General features: G+C 33.3%; 2 pseudogenes; both read right to left on the bottom strand.

The window, feature by feature from the left end:
- Positions 1-4700: 4700 nt before the first annotated feature.
- Positions 4701-5652, bottom strand: LOC147286713 (uncharacterized; annotated as a pseudogene).
- Positions 5653-6051: 399 nt separating this feature from the next.
- On the bottom strand, positions 6052-7105 carry LOC147286712 (uncharacterized; annotated as a pseudogene).
- Between the last annotated feature and the right edge of the window lie 19592 nt (positions 7106-26697).

Genomic DNA, 26697 nt, shown 5'->3' with positions numbered 1-26697 from the left:
AAAGAAGTTTGTGAATTCCTTCCCGGGTCTTTCGGTGAGTCTCACTGTCCGAGCCAAATGCCAATAATGCAGAACTAGAAACTTTAGGTGGGGAGTGAAAAAATGGGAGGAGTCAAATTTCAAAAAATAAATCTTGATTGGCATTGCAATGATTGAAGTAATTTAGTTAGAAGGGTCCTAAAAATCTAAAATTAACCCAAATTCAATCTCTTTTCTCCGAATCATAAAAAATGTTGATTTGGCATTTTTAATTTTAAAGGGTGTCATCAGCAAATGTGGAACAATGGAACAAGTAAGCTACGCATGCCAGATTGTGAACAGCAGCTTGGTGCCGTGGTTAATTTGGAAGCTTTACAAAAGGCAAAAGCTTTGAGGGAGGTCATTCATCATTTTGGCGTCAAAATCAAAACCACCTTCAATACACAATCCTTGCACTTTGTGGTTTTTTTTTCATCTCACCATGAGTGTAATGGTTTTAATTTCTGAAATTATATATTAATAACGATTGTATATATATTCTAAAAAATATATGTAGAGTAGCGCTCTAGAATTAACTAATTAGTAAGATAATATAGCAATAATCACCCTTGTGGCCCAACTATATAACACGATTTTATAATCTGAACCGTTTATTTTTTAAATTTTCATTGAAAAGCCATCCTTGCAATAAATTAACAAAATCAAAAATCTTTTAATCAACTATAAATAGCTAATTATGCTCAAATAAATAGATGAACACAATTTTTTTTATAAACATTGAAATGTTTTTGTTATTATAATCAAATGGCTAAATAATTTTCAATTTAAATAGTTTTTTGTAAGGATGATCTTTAAATGTGAACCTAAAAAATGAACAGTTTGGAAAATGAGATCGCATTATGTAGTGAGGTCAAAAGGGTGGTTCGAGCCGTATTATCTTACTAACCAATTAGCTTTAGAGCGATTTTGAATATATGTACATTTGCTTTAAGAGAATGACTTGCCTATCACAGGAATAGGAGAGGTGGCATAACTTCCTCTCATCTCTGTCTATGTCTCGCTCCTCTTTCTCTTTCTCTCATTTATGTTTCTGTCTCTTTCTTGGGAGTGATGTCACATCCTCTATCATGGGAACATGCAAGTTTTATTATTGCTTTAAAATGAAATCAAACTTAGTATACCTTTTGGATTCGAATTCTCTGCTTATTTTTTCTTTATTTGAATTTTAATTTTAATGATGTATTTATTATACAAGGGTAGAGAACAAAAGATGAAAATGATTTATACCGCTTTTTGGGTGTGAGTAGAATTAGATAAATTTTTAGATTTATATTATACGGTTAGGATTAAACTAAACAAAAATAGGAAAAACAAAAAAAATCTTTTACCCCATTCCATCCGTGCTACCAAATTGTGGGCTCAACCTGACCTGTGGCTGAACATGTATGGGCCTACTCAAGTTAGGGCAACCCCAATTTGTGAGGCCTAGTTCAATGACTGTCGCTTGCAATATATCATAATTACCAACCGAATGTTTGATGATCAGGCACATCCCCAAGATATAAAACCTAAAAATAACAACTTATCCAATGAATGCAATACTCCTTAATTAACAACCCTTGAGCCCTTGCCTCTCTCTCATCACTCTCGAGAGCTCACTTGATCGACATGCAAGGCAGCGAGAAGGATATTTTTCTTAGGGAAATAATCCGCTGTCAGAACTTTTTTTGTTTTTCAATTAATTAATCGGCATCGATGAAATTTGAACTCAAGACGTATTCCGATAAATAAAAACTGAATATTAACACACATTAATAATTTAGAATTTATTATTCATAGGTGCGTGCTCAAATGAACTCTAACGTACAAGAAAGAATCTAAATAACGGGCTATCCCAAGCGGATTTTTTTTTTTTTTTTTTCTACCATAGGTAGCCCATTCTAAATATAACGTCAGCCCAATCCAATCCAACCCAACACATCCCTACTCATATTAGTTTGAAAAACCTGGCTTCGTCCTTGCTAACTTGACAAGTAAAAAATTGAAGGAATAAAAGAAGTTAAAGAACTCTAAATAGGTAGGCATAGACTCTAAAACTCATAGGTTTGCGCCGCCCCATCCTAGTGAATAGTGATCATAGTTTTTTTGGTAACAAGTGATCAAAGTTTTACATACACAACTGCAAGTACTTATCCAGTAGTTAATGTTGATACCAATTAATTGAAACGTACGTCTAAAGGTGTTTGGCATGACTGGTCAGAAATGAATGGCTCAAGGCATGCATGTGTTACTCTAAGCATTTAAAAAGGCTAATTAATGTATCATCAAAAAAAAAAAAAAAAAGGCTAATTAATGTAGGATAGGACCATTTGAGAATTGAGACGTATGAGAAGAGAAAATCACAAGCTGAGAAAGACCATTTAATTACATGTTTAAAGAATGCAAAACAAACCGAAAAAAGGTGTTATTCATAATTAATTTTCATGTCTGAGACCCCAATTCTGCCAAACCAATAAAGCCTAATACCAGCTACATATGGATATATAGACACCTAAAATTTTCAGCACCATGCTGTTTCTTGACCAACCGTAGGATTTCCTCAATGGTTAAAGAACTATATTTATTATGAGTGAATTATCAAAAAACATTTATGAAAAGTGGTCCACAACATTTTATGAATTATATGTATTCATGGTCACTCATTTTTGCTATCATAGTCCACACAAGATCTAATTTTTCATGTTATTTCCTTCTGTATCTTGAATAAGGGGAGATCATTATGAAATTAAAGAGATCTTTTGTATTTTATTTTCATGTAATTGATCAAAAGAGTTTAATTAAGGAATAATGCTATATTTACCATATTCTTATACTATATTTTTATACCATCTTACGTGTCATTATTTTACTGGACAAAGTTTTTCATTTTCTTTTTAGATTTTTGTTTTTATTTTTTAGTGTCCAATGCATGAATGCCATGTAAGTTGCCACATAAGGTGGTATAAAATTATGGTATAAAAATGTGGGATGTCTCGCACTACTGTTAATTAAGTTCAAAAACTCTTAATCCCAAGAACAGAACAATATGCCCATAGATAGCATAAGTTTTATTGTTTCCTAAGTCGAATTCAAAAGCAAAAAACAATAAAAGAACTTCCATGAGTTTGTGGGATGATGATGTGGGGTGGTGGCTGGGAAATAAAGGTTGATGAGTTTGTGCTTACTTGATGGGAATGGTCAAGAGAATATGAAGGGAAACTTTTCCTAGAAAAGTGGATGAAAAAAATGGCAAGATTAGAGAAAAAAAAAAAAGATGCAAAAATATTCAAAAACTATAGTGAGCCACAAGATTTAATTTTGGACATGTGGCGTTATGGGATTAAAAATAAGGTTTAGAGAAATATTAGACTAGGAGAGGATCTAAATCCTTAAATTTTGCAAGATTTTAAGTAAGGTTAGAATAGTCTTTATAATATCTTATGTGACAAAAAAATATATATCACCCTTAAATTATACAATAATGCTAATTGTCCCACATTTTTTTTCAAACATTTGTATCTCACCTTATGCATGTGTAATTACTTTATTGAATATGGTATTTTTTTTTTAAGGTTTTATTTTTTACTTTTAGTGTCTAATGTATGAATGCCATGTAAGGTGATATGAAATTGTGATATAAAAATGTGGTAAGCGTAATATTACTGTAAGGAATGACTTGAGAACTGTCAAAATATGACTTGTGAACTGTCAAAATTGACTTGGGAACTGTCAAAATATGACTTGGAATGTACACAGGGCTAGTTTAGTACTGCTGTGCTGTGAAAATAATCACTGTCAAATGTGTTGTGATTATAATCAGCTGTGAAATAAAATAGTTGAGTGTTTGGTAAACTATATTATGAAAAGTGTTGTGGATACAAAAAACGATTTTTATGTGTTTGGTAAATATTAGTATTAAAAGTGCTTTGATTGTATATAATGACTAAAATGGACATGATACTGAAAGTGCTTTACAGTTACTTGTTTGGTTAAAAAACCACTTCCACTTGCGTTTATACATTTTTTTTCTAAATTTTTTCATAACTTTCACTTTGCAAGAAAAAAGAATATAGAAATCTATATATATATATATATACATATATATCAACCATACACAAATGAACTTATTATATTGGCACATCGTTTCAAAAAAATTTTAGCTAGAAAACAATTGCAAACCATTATGTTTTATTTCTCAACAAAAAAAAAATAGTACAAATTAATACGATACATAATTTCAATGGCACATTGAAGAACCATAATTTTAATTGAATAAGTAATGAAATTGGAATGCTAACCAATGTTGTATGTTAAATCCTACATACTGCATCAATATTAAATAATCTTGGGCAAATTTATTTATAAAAATAACTAAACTACTCCTACATAAATATATATTAAAATGTCTAAATAGATGATGCACTCATTAAACTTGCAGCAATATTATTCCTCAGTGCCTCCAATTCTTGAGCTACTTGACCATCTTCTTCTTGTGCATAAGCTTCCCTTCCTATCACTTCACTTAGGATGTCATTTGGGTCATCTCCACTTTCTTCAAAATGACAATCACGTTGGGCATACCTTCTTATATAGTTATGAAGTGCCATGGTTGCAATAACTATTTTCACTTGCTTCTTGAATGGATAACTAGGCATGTCTCGTAATATATTCCATCTTTTTTTTCACACTCCAAAAGTACGTTCAATAACGCTCCTAAGAGAAGAATGTGCTTGGTTGAATACTTCTTTATAACCCATTGGTTGACTACCCCTACGGAAATCAGGAAGATGATACCTTTCACCTTTATATGGTCCCAAAAAACCTTTCATTTGTGGGTATCCTGCATCCACTAGATAATATTTTCCTGAAAATAAAAGATATATATGGTTTATGATATAACTTTTACTTATAAATTGCAACAAGAAGTTAAATTATGTACACATTTTTTTCTTAAAAAATTACCATTTGGAGGTTTAGGAAAATTCAAAGTATGATCTCGTAGAATCGAAAGGAATACCCTTGTATCATGAGCAGTGCCTTCCCAACTTGCACATGCAAATATGAATTGCATGTCAAAATTGCATGCAACCATTATATTTTGTGTTGGTAGTCCTTTCCTTCCAATATATGGTACTTGATCACAAGGAAGTTTTGAAGCATGCACATGTACTCCATCAATAGCACCAATACAATCCTACAAATGATAATAAGAAATGCTTGTCATAAAATTATAAACTCTAATGTACATGAAAAAATAATAATAATAAGTATAATAATTACCTTAAAATGAGGCATATATCTGGAATCTCTCATTATTTCTGCTGGGACTGTTTTAAACTCGGGATCCAATGGTTTTATGACATCTATAGCCATATGACATACAATATCTAGTAAAATACCAAAATATCTACTAACAGTCTCACCAGAATGTTGAAATCGTTCTTGTGCTAGCCTATTTCCTACACCATGTTCTAAAATGTGTAAAAGCATTCCCAAACTCTAAGCAGCACCCATTGTCCTGCTACCCTTTAACCCATAATTGACTTGCAAGTCATCACATAATCTTATAAAGACATCTTTGTCCATCCTAAATAGGTTATGACAACGACTATCATTTCCTTCTAACACTCCCATCAACCAAATATTACCTGTTTGAGAAGAATCCATACAAGGATTTTTATAAATATATTTCAGATATAAAGTTCAATAGCTCGAGCACATATGCATATAATTTGGTTTGTCTCTTCATCTTCCAAAATGTCCATACTCTAAAATAAACCTGCAAGTTGTATGTGTTTTCATGAAACATCATTCCACCATGCTTACAAATATTAAATACAAAAATATAAAAAATAATCAAAACAAATAACACCAAAACAAACAAAAATTATCCAAATAATAGTCAAATATAATAAGTTAGCAATCCAAATAAAAATAACCAATTCAAACAATAATGTCAATAACATAATATAAAATAAACACAAAATAAGCGAATCATGTCTTTAAAAAAATAAAATAGTCGATCTCTCCTACTTATTTGTTAGCTAATTCATGATTAAGAAACTGTAGCTTGAGGTCAGAATCTTTCATGAAAGAAAACATCTCTCTCTTCTCTTGAGATATGAATAACTGAGTTGCAAACCACCACAACTTGCTACCAGGCTCTACTCCAGGTAGAGTTTCAACTGCTTGCATCACTTCAGGAATACTACTACCCTGTAAACGTGTATTCAATGATACTGGAGCACTTCTATTTCTAACTACATCAACAAGTCGATCAATTTGTTGAGATAATTTTGCAGCACCTCCTACCTTCCCTCCCCCTACAACAACTACTTTACATTTCCTTCCTTTCTTAACTTGTGTATCAATTAGATTAGTTGCTCTCTTTTTGCCCCTTTCTTCAATACTTTTCACAACTTGATCATTAGTTTCAAATTTGATGAACTCATTTGAATCACCACTATCTTCAACTGCAATGACATCATCCCTGGGATCCCCTTCACTTTCTATTGGAAGTGCACCAGATGAAGGTGCCCAAGCATGCTTACCGGTGGCAGTGTGTTCATGAACATCCTATCTAACTTCTCCATCATATCAGAATTAATGCCCTCCTTACGCGATTTTGCATACTTCGAATTTACCTGAAATTTAGAGATATGTGACCATTATTATGAATTCATACTATAATAAAAACAAAACATTAAAAAGTAATAAGTTTACACACTTGAATTTTATTTTGCCACCATTCATCAGATGCATCAACAATATTTCTAGTCGTATTCCACCCGAGACCGGTTTCCTTCCCAATTAGTTCTTTCCACAGTTTCCATTCAATTTTGAGTGCATCCCACTTATTCTTCAATTGTGATCTATCATATTGTCTTTCTGTCTCTTTATTAATATTTGCAACCAACCTTTCCCATCCAATTTTATTAAAATGAGTACCAGGACGATTTTCTGCATTCACCTGCTTAATACACAGATCACATAATATAGCTATAGTTGGAGGATTCCATATTGCCAAAGTTCGGGATCCACTTCCAACATTTGCAGTACTATTGCTATTATTATCCTTCTTTCCCATCTGTGCGTGTATATATATAACCAAGCTTAACATAGTTACATAGTCTTGCTAAGTAATTATAATTATTGATAGGAAGTAGCTAGGAACATTTTTGTTGGTATAACACTACCTTTGCCAAAAGTGAACGCCATGGACCCATCAAATAATTACACCAAAACAAAAACCAACAAAACTCAATAAAACCAAAGAACAAAACCATCAAAAATTATAAATCATGTATCAAGAGTCAAGAGGACCAAAAATTTATGGATGCACTATTTGAATACAAATCACATTATCATTCTTGAGGAACATGAGATGAATGTTTCATAAAAATAAACAACAATTATACTTCTAAAAAAATACAAATAAACAACTAAAGATTAATTTTTCTTATGTTTCCAAATTTTGAGTTATGTACTACAGTCTAGGATACATACTGCTCAACTGCAAATAATAGAAATTAATAGAGCCAGAAGCTTGAACAGAATTTATATTATGATTATAATTTCAACCATTAAAGAAGTTGTAGAGAAAGATGGTTGAGCAAACTGTTCACATTATTGAGCTTTGGAGTTGGCAAGACAAAAGAATCGACCCATATATCTTCACTTTTTGGCCAACATTGAAATTTTGCACATGTTGTGTGGTTTTGGCCTTTCAGGAGTAGTATAAGCAATTATACAAGTCTTTTGTTTTTTGGCATGAAGCTCAAGCTTTTGATCCAAGAGCTCTATTGGCTACTTCTGTGAGGGACAATCTAGGATGAGTTATAATGGCTTGATAGATATATATTATGTATGGGTGTACTGCCAAATATTGAGTGAGTACTCCACATCAATGTACATAATTCACATGCATGCAAGTGAAAAAAATTTCAATACAATATGTATGTAAATTGATATCTAACACATATGTACCCTCTAATGAGGACACTAATCGTAAGGAAAACAAAATTTCCACACATTTTGACATCCACCTATACTCAATTCTCAAGAAAAGAAAAAAAATTCATAACCAAAGCACTAGCTAAGAATACCACAGCACCTAGAAACAATGTGTGAAGTGAATAGAGATCACATGGAGCCCCAACATGTAAACATGGAAACCCAAACCATGATAAGATGACATTTTGATGGACTGCATACGAAATAGGGGAAACTAGAAAGAAAATTGAAACGTCTCCAAATTGTGGATTTAAAACTCATGCTGACATAAGATTCACAATTAGTTAACAAAGTGGTTGAATTTATCCTTGTCTAGGACCACAAGAACATTCAAAAGCAAACTGAAAACACCAAAATATATCCAAGACTTACAAATACACATATAACTTCTGAGAGTTGAGAGTTGAGAGACCAAAAAAACTGAATACAAAAAAAAAACCACTCAAGAACTCAAAACATAAATTAAAAAAAAAATTGTTAATAGGATTTCCAAATTCAGAAATCAAGAAACAATTAGGCAGTGGGTTTGTGAGAGAAAATAAGAACAGAGCAAGTGATCGATTTTGAAGAGAACAGAAGATAACATATAAAACCCCACCAAGTTATATGTGTATAAGAACAGTGCAAATAAGAAACGATTAGGCAATGGGTTTGTGAGAGCAAATAAGAACAGAGCAAGAAAGATTAATGAAAAAATATAAGACATACCTGAGTTCTTCGGCTTCTAGAGTGTAGAACCCACCAAAAAGAAAGAAGAAGAGAATAAGAGCTAAAGGGAGAAGAACTGCGCAGTCTGCGCGCCATGGGTTGAAGAGATGGCGCGTACGTAATACAGGATATATATATGGCTTTACTTGTAAATTGTTCTAATTGATAAGGACAGCTTAGGCATTTCAAATGTTTCATTAAACCAAATAACTGTTTCCTCCCTGATTATTTCTAACGTGAATTATGAAAGCATCCCTTGGGCAACTTTTTAAAATCTCTGCCAATGGGCTGGAATTTTGGAAAAAATTTGATGTTCATTTCTTAACCAAATGGGCCTCCAGTCCAAAATTGTCAAAATAAGTGATTTTTAGTCTAAAAACACAATACCAAACGGGGCCATACCTAACGAATGACTTCAATTCGTAACTCGAAAGATTTTAAATGTATATAGCCTTGGTGCATTTCAAATTGTACCTAGTGACATTTCAAGTTATACTCTAGAGTTTCTTAGTCATACTCTAGAGTTTCTTAAGTCGTTCCTTAGGGTATTCCAAGTAGTTCCTTGAGATGCCCAAAGTCATGCTGTGACGGTTCCCTAGCCATACCCTAGAGTTTCTTAAGTCATTCCTTAGGGAATCTAAAATCGTTACTTAGGGCATCTCAAGTCTTTCTTTGAGAATTTCAATTCGTAATTCGAGGAATTTTAAATGTTTATACCATAGGTGTATTTCAAATTGTACATAATGACATTTCAAGTTATGTTTTGATGGATCTCAAGTCATACCTTAGAATTTCTCAAGTCGTTACTTAGGGCATCCTAAGTCGTTCCTTGAGAATTTCAATTCGTAACTCGAGAGATTTTAAATGTACGTATAGATTCTTAGTACATTTCAAATTGTACCTAGTGACATACCTTAGGGTATTTCAAGTCATAGCTTAGAGTTTCTCAAGTCGTTCCATAAGGCTACTGAAGTCGTTCCTTAGGGCATCTCAAGTCGTTCCTTGAAAATTTCAGTTCGTAACTCAAGAGATTTTAAATGTATATACACTTGGTGCATTTCAAATTGTACCTAGTGACATTTTAAGTCATGTTTTGACGGTTCCCTAGTCATATTTTAGAGTTTCTCAAGTCGTTCCTTAGGGCATCTGAAGTCGTTCCTTAGGGTATTCCAAGTCGTTTCTTGAGAATATTAGTTGGTAACTCGAGAGATTTTAAATGTTTGTACCCTAGGTGCATTTCAAATTATACCTAGTGACATTTCAAGTCATGTTTTGAAGGTTCCCTTTTCATACTCTAGAGTTTCTCAAGTCGTTCTTTAGGGCATATGAAGTTATTCCTTAAAATATTTCAAGTTGTTCCTTGAGAATATTAATTCATAACTCGAGAGATTTTAAATGTTTATACCCTATGTGCATTTTAAATTGTACCTAATGACATTCCAAGTTCTGTTTTGATGGTTCTCAAGTCATACGTTAGAGTTTCACAAGTCGTTCCTTAAGGCAACTAAAGTTGTTTCTTAAAGTATTCCAAGTCGTTCTTTGAGAATATTAGTTCGTAACTCGAGGGATTTTAAATGTTTATATCCTAAATGCATTTCGAATTTTACCTAATGACATTCCAAGTTATGTTTAGATGGTTCTCAAGTCATACCTTAGAGTTTCTCAAGTCGTTCCTTAAGGCAACTGAAGCTGTTCTTTAGGGCATCTCAAGTCGTTCCTTGAGAATTTTAGTTCGTAACTCGAGAAATTTTAAATCTATATACCCTTGGTGCATTTCAAATTGTACCTACTGACATACCTTAGAGTTTCTCAAGTCGTTCCTTAAGGCAACTGAAGTCATTCCTTAAGGTATCCCAAATTGTTCCTTGAGAATTTCAGTTCGTAACTCGAGAGATTTTAAATGTATATACATTTGGTACATTTCAAATTGTACATAGTGACATACCTTAGGGTATTTCAAGTCATACCTTAGAGTTTTTTGAGTCGTTCCTTAAGACAACTAAAGTCGTTCCTTAGGGCATCATAAGTCGTTCATTGAGAATATTAGTTCATAACTCGAAGGATTTTAAATGTTTATACCCTACGTGCATTTCAAATTGTACCTAATGACATTCCAAGTTATGTTTTGATGGTTCCTAAGTCATACCTTAGAGTTTCTAAAGTCGTTCCTTAAGGCAACTAAAGTCATTCCATATGGTATTCCAAGTCATTCCTTGAGAATTTCAGTTCGTAACTCGAGAGTTTTTAAATGTATATACCCTTGGTGCATTTCAAATTGTACCTAGTGATATTTCAAGTCATGTTTTGACGGTTCCCTAGTCATACTCTTGATTTTCTAAAGTCGTTCTTTAGGGCATCTGAAGTCTTTCCTTAGGGTATTCCAAGTCGTTCCTTGAGAATATAACTTCGTAACTCGAGAAATTTTAAATGTTTATAAACTAGGTGCATTTCAAATTGTATCTAATGACATTCCAAGTTATGTTTTGATGATTCCCAAGTCATACCTTAGAGTTTCTCAAATCATTTCTTAAGGTAACTGAAGTCGTTCTTTAGGACATCTCAAGTCGTTTCTTGAGAATTTCAATTCGTAACTCGAGAGATTTTAAATGTATATACCCTTGGTGCATTTCATATTGTATCTAATGACATTTCAAGTTATTTTTTGATGGTTCTCAAGTCATACCTTAGAGTTTCTCAAGTCGTTTCTTAAGGCAACTGAAGTCGTTCCTTAGGGCATCCCAAGTCGTTCCTTAAGAATTTCAGTTTATAACTTGAGGGATATTAAATGTATATACCATTTGTGCATTTTAAATTGTACTTAGTGACATTTTAAGTCATGTTTTGACGATTACTTAGTCATACTCTAAAGTTTCTAAAGTCGTTCATTAGGGCATCTGAAGTCGTTCATTAGGATATTTAGAGTCGTTCATTTGCGTATTTTAAGTCGTTCCTTGAGAATATTAATTCGTAAATCGAGGAATTTTAAATTTTTATACCCTAGGCGCATTTCAAATTGTATCTAATGATATTCCAAGTTATGTTTTGATAGTTCACAAATCATACCTTAGAGTTTCTCAAGTCGTTTCTTAAGACAACTGAAGTCGTTCATTAGGACATCCCAAGTCGTTCCTTGAGAATTTCAGTTCGTAACTTGAGGGATTTTAAATGTATATACCATTGATGCATTTCAAATTGTTTCTAATGACATTCCAAAATATGTTCTGATGGTTCTTAAATCATACCTTACAATTTCTTAAGTCGTTCCCTAAGGCAACAGAAGTATTTCCTTAGGACATCCCAAGTAGTTCCTTGAGAATTTCAGTTCGTAACTCGAGGGATTTTAAATGTATATACTCTTGGAGCATTTCAAATTGTACCTAGTGACATACTTTAGAGTATTTCAAGTCATAACTTAGAGTTTCTAAAATCGTTCCTTAGGGCATCTGAAGTCGTTCCTTAGGGTATTTTAAGTCGTTTTTTGAGAATATTAGTTTGTAACTCGACGGATTTTAAATGTTTATACCTTAGATGCATTTCAAATTGTATCTAATGACATTCCAAGTTATGTTTTGATGGTTCTCAAGTCATACCTTAGAGTTTTCCAAGTTGTTCCATAGGGTAACTGAAGTCATTCTGTAGGGTATTTCAAGTCATTCCTTGTGAATATTAGTTCGTAACTCGAGAGATTTTAAATGTTTATACCCTAGGTGCATTTCAAATTGTATCTATTGATATTCCAAGTTATGTTTTGATGGTTTTCAAGTCATACCTTAGAGTTTCTAAAGTCATTTCTTAAGGCAACTGAAGTCGTTCCTTAGGGCATCCCGAGTCATTCCTTGGGAATTTCATTTTGTAACTCGAGAGATTTTAAATGTATATGCTATTGGTGCATTTCAAATTTTAGGTACTAACATTCCAAGACATGTTCCTTAATCATATCCTAGAGTGTCTCAAGTCGTTCTTTAGAGAATCTAAAGTAATTCCTTAAAGCATCTGAAGTCGTTCTTTAAGATATTTCAAGTCGTTCCTTGAGAATATTAGTTCGTAACTTGAGGGATTTTAAATCTTTATACCCTAGGTGCATTTCAAATTGTATCTAATGACATTCCAAGTTATGTTTTGATAGTTCCAAGTCATATCTTAGAGTCTCTTAAATCTTTCATTAAGGTAACTGAAGTCGTTCCTTAAGGTATTCAAAATCGTTCCTTAAGAATTTCATTTCGTAACTCGAGGGATTTTTAATGTATATACACTTGGTGCATTTCAAATTGTACCTGATGATATTTCAAGTCATATTTTGACGTTTCTCTAGTCATACTCTAGAATTTCTAAAGTCGTTCCTAAGAGCATCTAAAGTCGTTCCTTAAGGTATTCCAAGTCGTTCCTTGAGTATATTAGTTCGTAACTTTCAGGATTTAAAATGTTCATACCTTTGGTGCATTTCAAATTGTACAATGTAACATTCCAAGTCATGTTTTGACGGTTCATTGGTCATACCCTAGAGTTTCTCAAGTCGTTCCTAAAGGCAACTGAAATCATTCCTTAAGGCATCACAAGTCGTTCTTTGAGAATTTCAGTTCGTAACTTGAGGGATTTTAAATTTATATACCATTAGTGCATTTCAAATTGTACCTAATGACATTCCAAGTCATATTTTATCGATTCTCAAGTCATGTCATAGAGTTTCTGAAGTTGTTTCTTAGGGCATTTGAAGTCGTTCCTTAGGGTATTAAAGTCGTTCGTTGAGATTTCAATTCGTAAATCGAGGGATTTAAAATGTATATATCCTTGGTGTATTTCAAATTATATCTAATGAAATTTAAAGTCATGTTTTGACAGTTTTCAAGTCATACCCTCGAGTTTCTCGATCAAGTCGTCCCTTGGGCATTTGAAGTCGTTCCTTAAGGTATCTAAAGTCGTTCTTTAAGAATTTCAATTCGTAACTTAGGGGATTTAAAATGTATAAACCCTTGGTGCATTTTAAATTGTACGTACTAACATTATAAGTCATGTTTTGACGGTTCCTTAGTCAAACCGTAGAGTTTCTCAATTCGTTCCTTTATGTTTTGATGGTTCTCAAGTCATATCTTAGAGTTCCTCAAGTCATTCCTTAAGGCAACCGAAGTTGTTCCTTAGAGCATCCCAAGTTGTTCCATCAGAATTTCAGTTCGTAACTCGAGGTATATTAAATGTATATACCATTGGTGCATTTCAAGTCATGTTTTGATGGTTCCCTAGTCATAATCCATAGTTTCTAATGTCGTTCTTTAGAGCATCTGAAGTCGTTCCTTATGGTATTCTAAGTCGTTCCTTAAGAATATTAGTTCGTAATTCGAGAGATTTTAAATGTTTATACCTTAAGGGCATTCCAAATTGTACCTAATGACATTCCAAGTTACGTTCTGATGGTTCCCAAGTCATACCTTTGAGTTTCTCAAGTCGTTCCTTAAGGCAATGAAGTCGTTCCTTTGGACACCCCAAGCCGTTCCCTAAGAATTTCAGTTCGTAACTCGAGAAACTTTAATTGTGTATACCCTTGGTTCATTTCAAATTGTATCTAATGACATTTCAAGTCATGTTTTAATGGTTCCCTAGTCATAATCCAGAGTCATTCCTTACGAATATTTGTTCGTAACTCGATGGATTTTAAATGTTTATACTTTAGGAGCATTTCAAATTGTACCTAATAACATTCCAAGTTATGTTTTGATGGTTCCCAAGTCATACCTTAGAGTTTCTCAAGTTGTTCCTTAAGGCAACTGAAGTCGTTCCTTAGGGCATCTTAAGTCGTTTGTTGAGAATTTCAGTTCGTAACTCGAGGGTTTTAAATTGTATATACCTATGGTGTATTTCAAATTGTACGTAGTAATATTACAAGTCATGTTTTGACAGTTTCTTAGTCATATGCTAGAGTTTTTTAAGTCGTTCCTTAAAAAATCTGAAATCGTTACTTAGGTCATCTTAAGTCGTTCCTTGGGGTATTCCAAGTCGTTCCTTAAGAATATTAGTTTGTCACTCGAGGGATTTTAAATTTATATACCCTTGGTACATTTCAAATTGTACCTAATGACATTCCAAGTCATGTTTTAACGGTTCCTTAGTTATACCCTAGAGTTTCTGAAGTCGTTCCTTAGGGTATTTCAAGCCGTTCCTTGAGAATATTAGTTCGTAACTCGAGAGATTTTAAATGTATATACCCTTGATGCATTTCAAATTGTACCTAATGACATTCTAAGTCATGTTTTGACAGTTCATTAGGTATACACTAGAGTTTCTCAAATCGTTCATTATGGAATCTGAAGTCGTTTCTTAGAGCATCTGAAGTCGTTCTTTAGGATATTCCAAGTCATTTCTTGAGAATATTAGTTCTTAACTCGAGAGATTTTAAATGTATATATCATTGGTGCATTTCAAATTGTACCTAATAACATTCTAAGTCATGTTTTGACGATTCCCTATTCATACCCTAGAGTTTCTCAAGTTGTTCCTTTAGAAATCTCAGGTCGTTCCTTAGGGCATCTGAAGTCATTCCTTAGGGTATTTCAAGTCGTTATTAGAATATTAGTTCATAACTCGAAGGTTTTTAAATGTATATGTCATTGGTGCATTTTAAATGGTCATACCCTAAAATTTCTTAAGTCGTTCCTTAAGGAATCTGAAATCGTTCTCTAGGGCATCTGAAGTCGTTTCTTAAGGTATTGCAAGTCGTTCCTTGAGAATATTAGTTCGTAACTCGAGAGATTTTTAATATTTATACCCTTGGTGTATTTTAAATTATACTTAATAACATTTCAAGTCATGTTTCACTACTACAAAAAACGAAATATACAACAGATTTTATCCGTTGTGTAAGTTGCCAAAATACCGTCGTCTAATCGACCGACGTCTATTGAGGTACCAATAGACAACGGGTAATATCCGTTGTCTTGTAAACATTAACACAATGGTTTTAATTTAAAACCGTTGTATATACACCCTAAAAAACCAATGATTTAGGAGATACCGATATTGTATACTTATCTAGACATTGATTTTTATTTAAAGACCGATGTGTATTAATAGGTGAGACAACGGTTTCTATACCTTAAAGCATGTATTTTACAACTGTTTTAAGTATAAACACGAGGTGAAATAGCCATTAAGACAACGGTTTATGTATAATAACCGTTGTGTAAAATAACAATTTCAATTTGCTTTTGATGTATATAATGCTTTGGTACATCGGTTTCTATTGAAAATTGTTGTAGGACGACACTTTTAACAACGGTTTTAATCATATGAACGTTGTGCAAGATAATAATTTCAATTTGATTTTGATGTATATAATGCTTTGGTACAACGGTTTCTGTTGAAAACCATTGTAGGATGACACTTAGTACAACTGGTTTTAACCATATAACCATTGTGTAAGATAATAATTTCAATTTGATTTTGATGTATATAATGTTTTGGTACATTGGTTTTCAATAAAAACCAATGCAATACAGCACTTAGTTATAGTATACCAATGCACGCTCATGATCAGAATTAAACCAAAAGATACTTCATAAATATATGTAAGATTACATTACATGATAAGTTCCATAAGTGTGATCAGTTGTACAAAAAATATATTCAGTCAAACTAGCTTAAAAGAAGAGGCACTAAAATAAATAAAAAACCTAGCTTAACATAACACATTTATTTCCTTCCAACTTGACCACCCTAAGTTACAAGCATATGCATCCATATCTGCCAGCTTCTTACTGCCAACTACAATCAAAACAAAGCTAATAGCTAGGATACCAGTGCAATGCAAAGCAATAAGCAAGTCATATGCAAGCTCTAAATAGAAGAATGGAAAACACTATTATAATCCTTGATAATTTTGTATATTTACACATCGATATCTTTTTGGGTATTGTCCTTCATCCTCCCCATACTTTTTAAGTAGCTACCCCAACTTCAAAGCTCTAAGAAAACTAACAAAGTCCCTGTAAAAGAGCACAAACACACACAAAGTCACATTTAGATAAACTTCATAGAAATTTCAAAAAGATATAAATATTCATTTATTTGGTCAAGTAAGAGAGTTTTGAAAGAAGGAAAATCCACTAACTTTTTGTATCTTGACCAAATATTGTTGGGTCTATGCATTTTTTTCATTGTTGGGTTTCTCATTTGCAGATAAGTGAATATTTTTATCTTTTTGAAATTTCTGTAAATAATCATCACTACAAAGTTTATGCACAAATCATGTTTGGTCCATTTTCCTAGTGCCCAACTTATTATCTTAATAATCATGCAAGCTTTAAAATTTCATTTTGATCCAGCATTCAATCCCACAAGAAATTAGAATACAAAGCTAGGCTTGAGGTTCGGACCTCACCCTTCGATCAGGAACGGACCTCCAGTAAGATTGGATTTAGAAATTTAGGTTTGAGGTCCGGACCTCACCCTTGAGGACCGGACCTCCAGTAAGATTAGTGTTTGAGACCTAGGCTTGAGGTCCGGACCTCTCCTTTGAGGACTGGACCTCTAGTGGCGAACTCAGTATTATGTCAACATGAAGCTGAGCAATCAAGACTAAACAAAAGGAAACAACATTTTGAACAACCAAAATACTGATTCAACTAAAACCAAATCAATAAACAAACCTTATATCAGTAAACAAAATCAATAAACTTATATCAGTAAACAAAATCAATAAACCCATATCAACAAACCTCTTGGAACCCATTATATCCAATTCCTGCAGTAGACAAATTAGCATGGAAGTCAAAAAGAAACAACATGTGGGAAAGTTCAATAATCATAGTAATGATAGACAATTGATCGATATCATAAAATAAGAACCATATGACCAAAACTACCGATGAAATAAGAACCATATGACAGCAGAAATTACCAATCAAGCCTGAGTTAACCTTGTGCAAGTCTTCAAACTAGATAATATGTTTATGCAATAGAAACTCCCAAGAAATTAAGAGTAAAACTTCTAAGTAGTCTAATCTATAGCATATTTATCTTATTCAAAAGGAATACAAAAGTTTTTTTCCCTATTTGATGCTTTTATAATATTATGCAAATGCAAATATATGATATTTTCATTAAATATAGAGCTTTAAACTCATATAAAGACAATCAGATTCAACCAGAAATTGGAAGAAAAAAAAATCCGAACATGTCTATGATTATGAAATAAATAGACAAATGGTTTAAGAGTTAAACATATTAAGTCTTAATAGAAATGATGTTTACACTATCTAAAATTACATATAGATTTCACTTGTGTCATAAACCATTTACATCCTAAATCTGGAGACTATTCTCTTTTATTATTATTTTTCTAACTATCATTTCTTCTACTATTTAATAAAAGAAGTTGAGAGTTAATTGATAACAGAAAGTGGATTGAGGGTTAAGAAAAAGAAAATATATGAAAAAGACTAAAGATGCATAAGATACGAAGAGGATAAAGCTCAAGAGTTACCTATTGACTAGTTTCCTTGGATTGTTGATTTGTTGAACCCATATCAGGTGACCCATGGACAACCACTTCATCCTTTGATGATGTCAACAAAAGACCATGTGCTCTGGAATCATCCCTGAAACATCAAGTTGAACTTACTACTCTTAACTCAAATATAACCAATACCATCAAGAGGGAAGGGGCGCCAGAAGGGTGAGTCAAACCTGAAGGGTGCAAATTGTAATTTGCTCTCTGTTTATTTACTACAAGCTACATATGAATGTTGTTACAAAATATGTTGTAGACAGGAAAAAAGTTTAAAGGCATTCCATGATCTCATTCCAGGAAATTGCTAAAAGCTCTTCTTTAAAAGCTTTCACTTTTGCCTTACTAGAATTTTTAATACTTGAAGGACAACATGTGCTTCTTATCTCAGATGGTTTTTACATTTCTCTTATTAACAAAAATCTGATAGGAAAGTGAGGATAGTTAAATTAAGTGTGATTGCCCCATTTTTGGAGGTATGATACGCAAGTTTAATGTTGAACTCATTAGGGTCACTTAGGTGGTTTAGATTCTTGACCTTTCCATCTGAGAAGTTTGAACTCATTGTGGTCACTAAGTTGGATACATAAATACAACAATGCACATGCACACTTTTTGAGATGGAGAGAGGAAGGAATGCACAAGCCAATTAAATGGTTGTCAAATGAATAAAAGAACGACTTATAAAGGCAGCAATTGAGTGAAAGCCAATTCAAAGCAAAGCAAAACAATAAAAATTGAGTAGCCAATCAACTAATCAAAGAGTAGTTTCGCATCACTCAGTCTTCCTAGCTATTATATGTGAGTGAATACATTTTGAGGGGGTAGATTAGAGAATTAATAGATTAAATTCATTATAAAATTTCAACTACTCACCCATTTGCAGGTCACAACACTAACTTACTGAAGTTGAGGAACTCTTGATTTAATTTACTCTTTGCAGGTCAAATACTTCAAATGTGGTGGAGTTTCTCTTAGTGTTGGCATGGTACATCATGTAGCAGATGGAGTTTCTGGCCTCCACTTTACAAATACATGGTTAGATATCGCTCGTGGTCTTGACCTTACAATTCCACTAATCATCGACAAGACATTACTTTGTTCCAGAGATCCACCTCAGCCTGCATTCCATCACATTGAATACCAACCTCCTCCATCCATGAAAACCCTGTTGCAAAGCACAAAAGCTGATGGTGTTGACGAGAGCACAATTACAGTCTCCATTTTCAAATTGAGCCGAGACCAGCTCAACGTCTTGAGCACAAAGGAAATAAATATTGCTGTAAAAATACTATAGTACAGACGTATACCTCTTTATCTCTGAACCTTTAAAGAATCATAAAAGAATTGTAAATTCCATATCATATAAATTTGTCTTGATTATGAGATCAACCAATTCTAAGAATGCTTTCTAGGTTCCTGAAAGAAATCAAGTATATATCAATTTTGTAGAAACACAGAAAATAAAAGACAAAAAAAAAGTGAAGGGAATGGAATGGAAGAACACATTATACAGCCAACTAAATAGACATAGACAAACATAAGTTTAGAACTGAGTTACTCAGCCATTTCACTAAAAATTAGTAATAATCCCACTTCACTACAAAGTAAGTAAACACCAAGGTCATATAATTCTGCAAGCATTATCAAGTCTAGTATAACTTATTCACCATTCATCTCACACATATCCACTATACTAAACCACCAAACACAAACTTTAAATGAATTTAAAAGGGGAAATAAGAGCTGGGTTTGGATTGGAATACCTCAAATGGCAAAATAGGCTGATGAGGAGACAAATTCCTCAAATGGGGTCGAATGAAAGAGTCACCAGTCAAATTAGAATAAACAAACAAACAAGAACCAATTTAAAATTTCAAGGGAAAGCAAAAACAAATGAGAAAAATAGAATAATAGGAAAATGGACTCATTAATTGAAGAAAAATAAAGGTCCACCATAAAAAATTGAAACCCACCCCAAAGCTAGTTGAAATCCACCTTCAAAACCCTTTAAATCCCAAACCCAGCCTCCAAAGCAAAATCATTGGAACCAAAATCCACCACAAAATTGAACTCGAAACTACCCCAAGCCACAGAAACATAATCCCAACCAGATTTCCATTTCCAGACCCAATAACCCACCATCAAAATATTAGCCCTAGCCATCCAAAACATAAATCAACCACTAGAAATCCACAAAACTACCTGAGTGATGCACGAAGATGATGAACGCGGAGATGGACGACGTCGGCGACGCTGTGAAGATCGAGGGACAAGGACGACGTCGGCGACGCTCTTTTAAGATAGAGGAAGATGAGGGACTGAGTTAGAGGGACAGATATGGGCGATGAGGAATGAGGCTAAGATCGAGGGACTATCTGAGTTAGTGGGACATAGATAGGTGATCTGAAGATCTGAGTGTTCTAAGGATGGAGATGGAGATGGAGTTCGAATGGAGTAAGTGTTGTGAAGTGAAGTCAGGGCTTTGACCCAAAAAGACTTCATCGCGATGAATTTTTCATTAAAGCAGGCATGCGTTTGTCAAATACAAAGACCCGCAAAATTTTTTTTATTTTTGTGAAACTTGTCCAACACAACGGTATTCCCTAATACTATTGTCTGTTAATTATTAGGAAAAATTATCAAATCAAATACCATGGGATAATATACCGTAATATAACGGTTTGTTAAAAACCGTTGTGTGGTAAATTAAGATAACGGACAAAACAAGAACCGTTGTCTATTGACCGATGTCTATTACATTTTTTGTAGTAGTGTTTGGAACCATGTAGCCTTCTGCTTAAGGGCATTTTCCTATTAATCGTCAATTGAAGCTAAAAATGAGAAGACAAAAATTGCTTTAGGCAGAAGGCCATGTAGTGCATAACTAACGAAGAAATTAATTTTTTAATAATTTTGGAGTAAAGTGTTTAACGGTATTCAATTTGGGAGGTGAAGTGTCAAAACAATTTAATACGAGGACAATGTATCAAACATGGCATGGTTTGTGGGTTGTATCTATAATTCGCCATGTTTTCAAAGTAAAGGATCTTTAAGAAAAATTCTAGGGCCAACTGTCCAACAAAATTATTATGGACTAGCGTACGGTACGTTTTCCCATCTCCAAATCCAATGCAAGTATGAATCTCATTCGGTCCATATATGTTCAGGTGGGTGTGTGTTGAATGTGGTCCGTTGCAATATTGCATGAGGTAAGAAATTGTTTGCTCCAATTCCATGCATCACAAAGACAAGGGCATTTAATTATGCAATTAAATATTTAACAAGGAAAAGACAAAAAAGAGGAAATTGGGATCAAGTGGACCAATTTGTGTGTGCTAAAATCTCAAGGTTTTTGGTGTCAAAGTCAAGTTTCTGTCTTCTTGCCATTGTTTGAGGCACCATGACAGATACAGCTCTTGGAGATGGAGATGGGAAAGAAAATGGGATCGAAGAAAGGAAATAATCACTTTTCCAATTACCATGAATTGATTTCATCTTTAATTAACTATCATAGAGGAAAACAAAATAGGATAAGGATATCAGCTGAGGTGATTGGCTCGTTGAAAATTGTATAAAGAAATCCAAACTTTGATTTCCATGGCAAGATCAATGAAAATGGCATTCTTTGTCAAAGTAGCATTTCATTTTCACTAAATTCCATTATACTATGAAATGATACACTCCATGCATATCACTCATAGGATGTGTTCATTCTACATCTTATTTAAGTTAAAGTGATGCTAATTAAATGGACTATATTTTGCCCCCGAAGAAGCTTCAAGTCAGGATGTTCTCATTTTAGAAAATAAGGACATCCTCCCCCTATCCTATGATCCAATTATTAATTAGAAGTGTTTCTTTGTTAGGTTCTTAATTTAGAGATTATCATTGTAAAGATAGGCCAATTAAATCAAAAATTGTTTAATCATTACCATCAACATTATTTTAGTTTTAGTTGACAAACTGGGTTTGTGTATAAGGTTAGATGACCAAAGATTTGATTGATTTTTCACAGGGTTGATCCTCAAGGAGGAACCAAAAGAATTGGTGATTTTGATCACTAAATTACATAGTGAGGAAATCCTAAAGAGAATGATTAATTAATTTTTCTTAAAAGAATGATATCCTCACTTGAAACTTCCGATAATTTACAACTAATGCAGAGATTAATAGCTAACCACATGATATCTCCACCCTCTCTCATTGGCTCTCTCTTCTCTCTCTCTTGTCTGTATCTCTCTTTTTAAGAAATGCCACATCACTACAACATAGAGATATATAAATTTTTTCCCACCACCTAATATTGTAAAAAAGTATATCATGCATCCTTGTAGCATTACTCCTTATGTTGCAAAGAACTCCACTTGATAGAGTATATATATCCTAAACATCATGTCTATAAAATCCAAATTTGTACAAGTCTAAATAGCTTAAACATGATTTGTCACATTACTTCTTTTTCTTTGTACGTACTTACCTACTAACCACCCTGTCCCCTTTTCCAATTGGCTACAGTACATGATAGATTTGATTTGATTTTTTTTTTTTTTTTTTTTTTTTTTTTGCCACAATGATAGATTTGAGATTTAATTGGCGATGAATGATATATCATTTGTGAGGTTCGAAATTCTTCTACAATAATAACTTACAAATTGAAAAGAAATCCTACCAGAAAGTTAGAGAATGCCTAACTACGACATAGCATGTACTATATTAACTTTATAAGCTTAAAACCTTTATGCCTACAAGCAAGTCTTAGTGATTTGTGCTTTTCCTAAACTCTTGCTAAACTAATTGTTCCTTGATTATGACTCTTATACCCCTTTCAGCACTAAAAGGATATATTTGTGCAAAAAGGAGCTGTAATTTTATTTTTTTTCCTTAAAGAAAGAAGCATAAAATGATGGAAATTAAGCAAAATCCCCAACCAGATAAAGTACACAACCCATTTCATGGTTGAGAGTCTTGATACTGACACCCTTCTTGCACCACTTGCCAAGTCATAGTCATCGTTAAAGAAAGTATATATATTGGGACCCACCAATAGCATGCATGATTGGTATGACCACAAGCTCTCAATCTTTTAGATGCTAATGGAAATCTTTTCCCTTTTGTTTTTTTCCCCTTTTGAAGTTAGTTTTAGCACACTAGGAACATACATGTTTTGCTGGGTTTTAAGCATGATGGTGATCATTTGCTAGATTAAAAGATTTCAATATAGTCATTTGAATTTAATTAGAATTTAGGTAGCAACCAACTTCAAAACTTTATACGTTTGCAATTGCCTCCATTACTTGCTTGAATTTGGAATCGGAGGGTGACACATGCATGAGTGCATGCCAAGCTCAAAGGTCATCTTACAAACCATCATATCCGAATCATCTTCTCATCAATTTTTTTTAGGGTCTGTTATATTGTAGAGGTCTGACAACTAAAATTGTTGGTCTTAAAGATAACTAGCCAAGTAAGTTGAGATAAAGACGAAAATTTAAATAAGGGCCAACCCAGTATATCTATAAACATACAATAAATATAAAAAAAAACCAGTGCATCTATAAAAAATACAATAAATATATATGTGAAATCTCTGTAAAAATATAATAAGTGCATTTGCGAAATAAGCACATTTATAAAAATACAACAAATGCATATGTAAAAAATATAACAAATACATATGTGAAATCTCTGTAAAAATATAATAAGTGCATCTGCGAAATAAGCATATTTGTAAAAATACAACAAATGCATTGGTAAAAAAATTCAGAAACTATTCTTTACACTAATTTTTTAAGTTAGGGTCCTTAATTTACACCAAGTTTATTAATGGTTTGGTACTTGTAGATAATTTATTATTTTATTTAAATGTAGACTTTCATTGGTGAATAAAAACATGCAACAGCTTAAAAGAAGCAAACTGCAAAAGCAATAAAAGGCAAGTTGAGCTGAAAAAGTTTTATTTGGACATAATTTTGCGCTCTATTGTTTGTGTAGACTGTAGAGTCCATGATATATCTAATCGAAGGGAAACACCAGATTCACTAAAGCCATTGTTACCACATGAGGTAGCTCAGTTTTTTTAGCCAATAAAGCTGTTTTAAAGGCTCAAAAATGGAAAGTTAATTTTAAGTAGTTAGGGTAATTTTGTAATTTTATGTTTTCTTTTCCAATTACGATTTAAACTTCTGTTACAGAATTTTTTGGTCGATCAGTTTTTCACAAATTTAATAAAATTTTAAGACTTCTCTCTCATTTTGGGTGGACTCTAAAGCTTATGTTCATCCAATTCTTTTTCCTTAATTTGTTTGCTTTGCGTTATCTGTTCAATTATCTTTTTAATATACATTCTAAACAAAAACATGCTTATCCTTAAATTCCAAAATAACTTAATTTGGAATATAATTAAGAAGAATATCAACACTAAAGAGATCAGCCAATCGATCGAGAATCCTATTTCCCAATTGTAGCTACAATATGCTGATAACAACCGGACTTCCATGTGAGCATATAAAAGACCTTTTGTTGCAAGCCCTAGCTAGCCATGTTCTAAAATTAATGTGACATGTATCTTAGAGACAGCTAAAGTTTGTCCTCATCTATCTTTCTTTCCCTTTTGGAATTGGATGCATGTGTGTACTGTTCAATGCCTATGGAAGGCATGCAGCTAGTGTCATTTGCACAAGTGGGTCACCGTTTAATTGGTTTCAAACCATATGCATGCGCAATCAATTTACATCCATGTACTGTACAACAACACCCTCATTGATGTCGATTGTGACAGCATGTGATCATGAGTTGTGGAATCTTTTACACCAATCAAACAGAGGTTTCTTCATTTGAATTAGATTAGCTCCAAACCCTTCTTCTATTCCTTAGTTTGCAAACCATTAATTTGAGTACACATATAGAAACCAGAAGAAAAGGCATGTTCTTGTCTGTCCAGCTGCATGGTCTCGATCTGTTGCGGTTAGTTGGTTGTTTGGTGTTTGGTTTGTTTTCTTGGGGTAAGAAAAGTCTCACACGCACTCGCTCACTCACCTGGAACAAGATTTTTTTGTAATTCGATCTGGATACATGCATGCAATTACTTGTAAATAAACCACACCGTATTGGACGGAAAAAATCAAATGTTTTTGCATCCAGTTTCATATTCATTCTTTAATTTCACTTTTAATAGTTGAAATTTAACTATGTCTCAATTTAGTTCTCAAACTCTAATTTTTCTCAATTGAGTATCTAAATTATGTTTTTTATCTACTAATTATAAGTCGTAATTTATAACTTGTGCATTGTATGTTCCTCAGGATAATTAATGGGGCTCAAAGTCTATATTCACGGGGCAATATTGCACATGCATGCTTCTGCTACCTAAAGTAACTAGACTGATGGAATCAGGATTTATAGCTTATTAGATACAAAAATATAGTTTAGATACTCACCTTAATTTAAATGTGTTTATACTTTATATATATTCTATTCAAATAATATACACCAGAAACTCTCTTAATTTTTCACTACTATTAATGTGTTGAGGTCTTACAACTACATCCACCGATGTGGTATAACAAATAAAAAGCGCGGAATCGATCAGTTCAGCTGCTTCACCTTTGGGAGAATAATTGAATTTAATGTTTATGCCTTTGAAGAACCATTTGAGTGTTATACTCATAATTAGGTTTAAAATGACTGCCTAACTATATATGTACGTTTTGTTTTTTATTTTTTTCCTTAAAAATGTTGTACTTGGTGCAGTAACTATAGAGTGTAATTAACGTGGGCTAAAAACCTAAACTGACTTGCATTCAGAACACAGCAACAACCAACTTGGCAGTTGGCAGAATGTGTGAAGAGACTGTACGTACGCCTACCAGAACTCATAAATTGCATTCAGACACCCTTCAGACTTGAAGAGAGGAGAGGAGAGAGAGGCACAGAGAGACACAGAATAACAGTAATGGGACATTTTAAACCATCTCGGATCACGAGCCTGTCTTGTGGCTTTCACCTTTTTAGCAGATGAAATGGAAAAGGGATGATATCAATTAAGATCATCTCTGCCCTCTTTCTCTGCCAGACTGCCATTGTCCTTTTCTAGGATTATTAGGCTGCTACCTCCACCTCATTCATCGCTCATTGAGACCAGCTACATCCGTCCGCATCGGACGGTTAACAAATCTATATTCTTGGGATTGAAAAGGCTGATTCCGTCCATCCAACGATGACAAGAGTGTTTGCATCATACATTCGTTTACATGGTAACAGGGCCAACCTGTTAGTAGGTGAAGTAGGTAATCATCTTCGGCCCGAAATGTTAAAAGACCCCCAAATTTTATAGACTACTTCAGTACTTTGTTACACAAATATTCAAACTCTATTTTTATAATTCACCTCTGACCTTCAAAATCTTCATTCGTGATTAGGGATGACAACAGGGCGAGTTCAGGTCGGGTTTGTCAATACTA

The sequence above is a fragment of the Dryas octopetala genome, chromosome 4 (genome assembly GCF_963921425.1).
Source record: "Dryas octopetala chromosome 4, drDryOcto1.1, whole genome shotgun sequence".
NCBI lineage: Eukaryota > Viridiplantae > Streptophyta > Magnoliopsida > Rosales > Rosaceae > Dryas > Dryas octopetala.
Note: the sequence above shows the minus strand (reverse complement) of the source record. Positions and strands in the feature narration are given on the sequence as shown.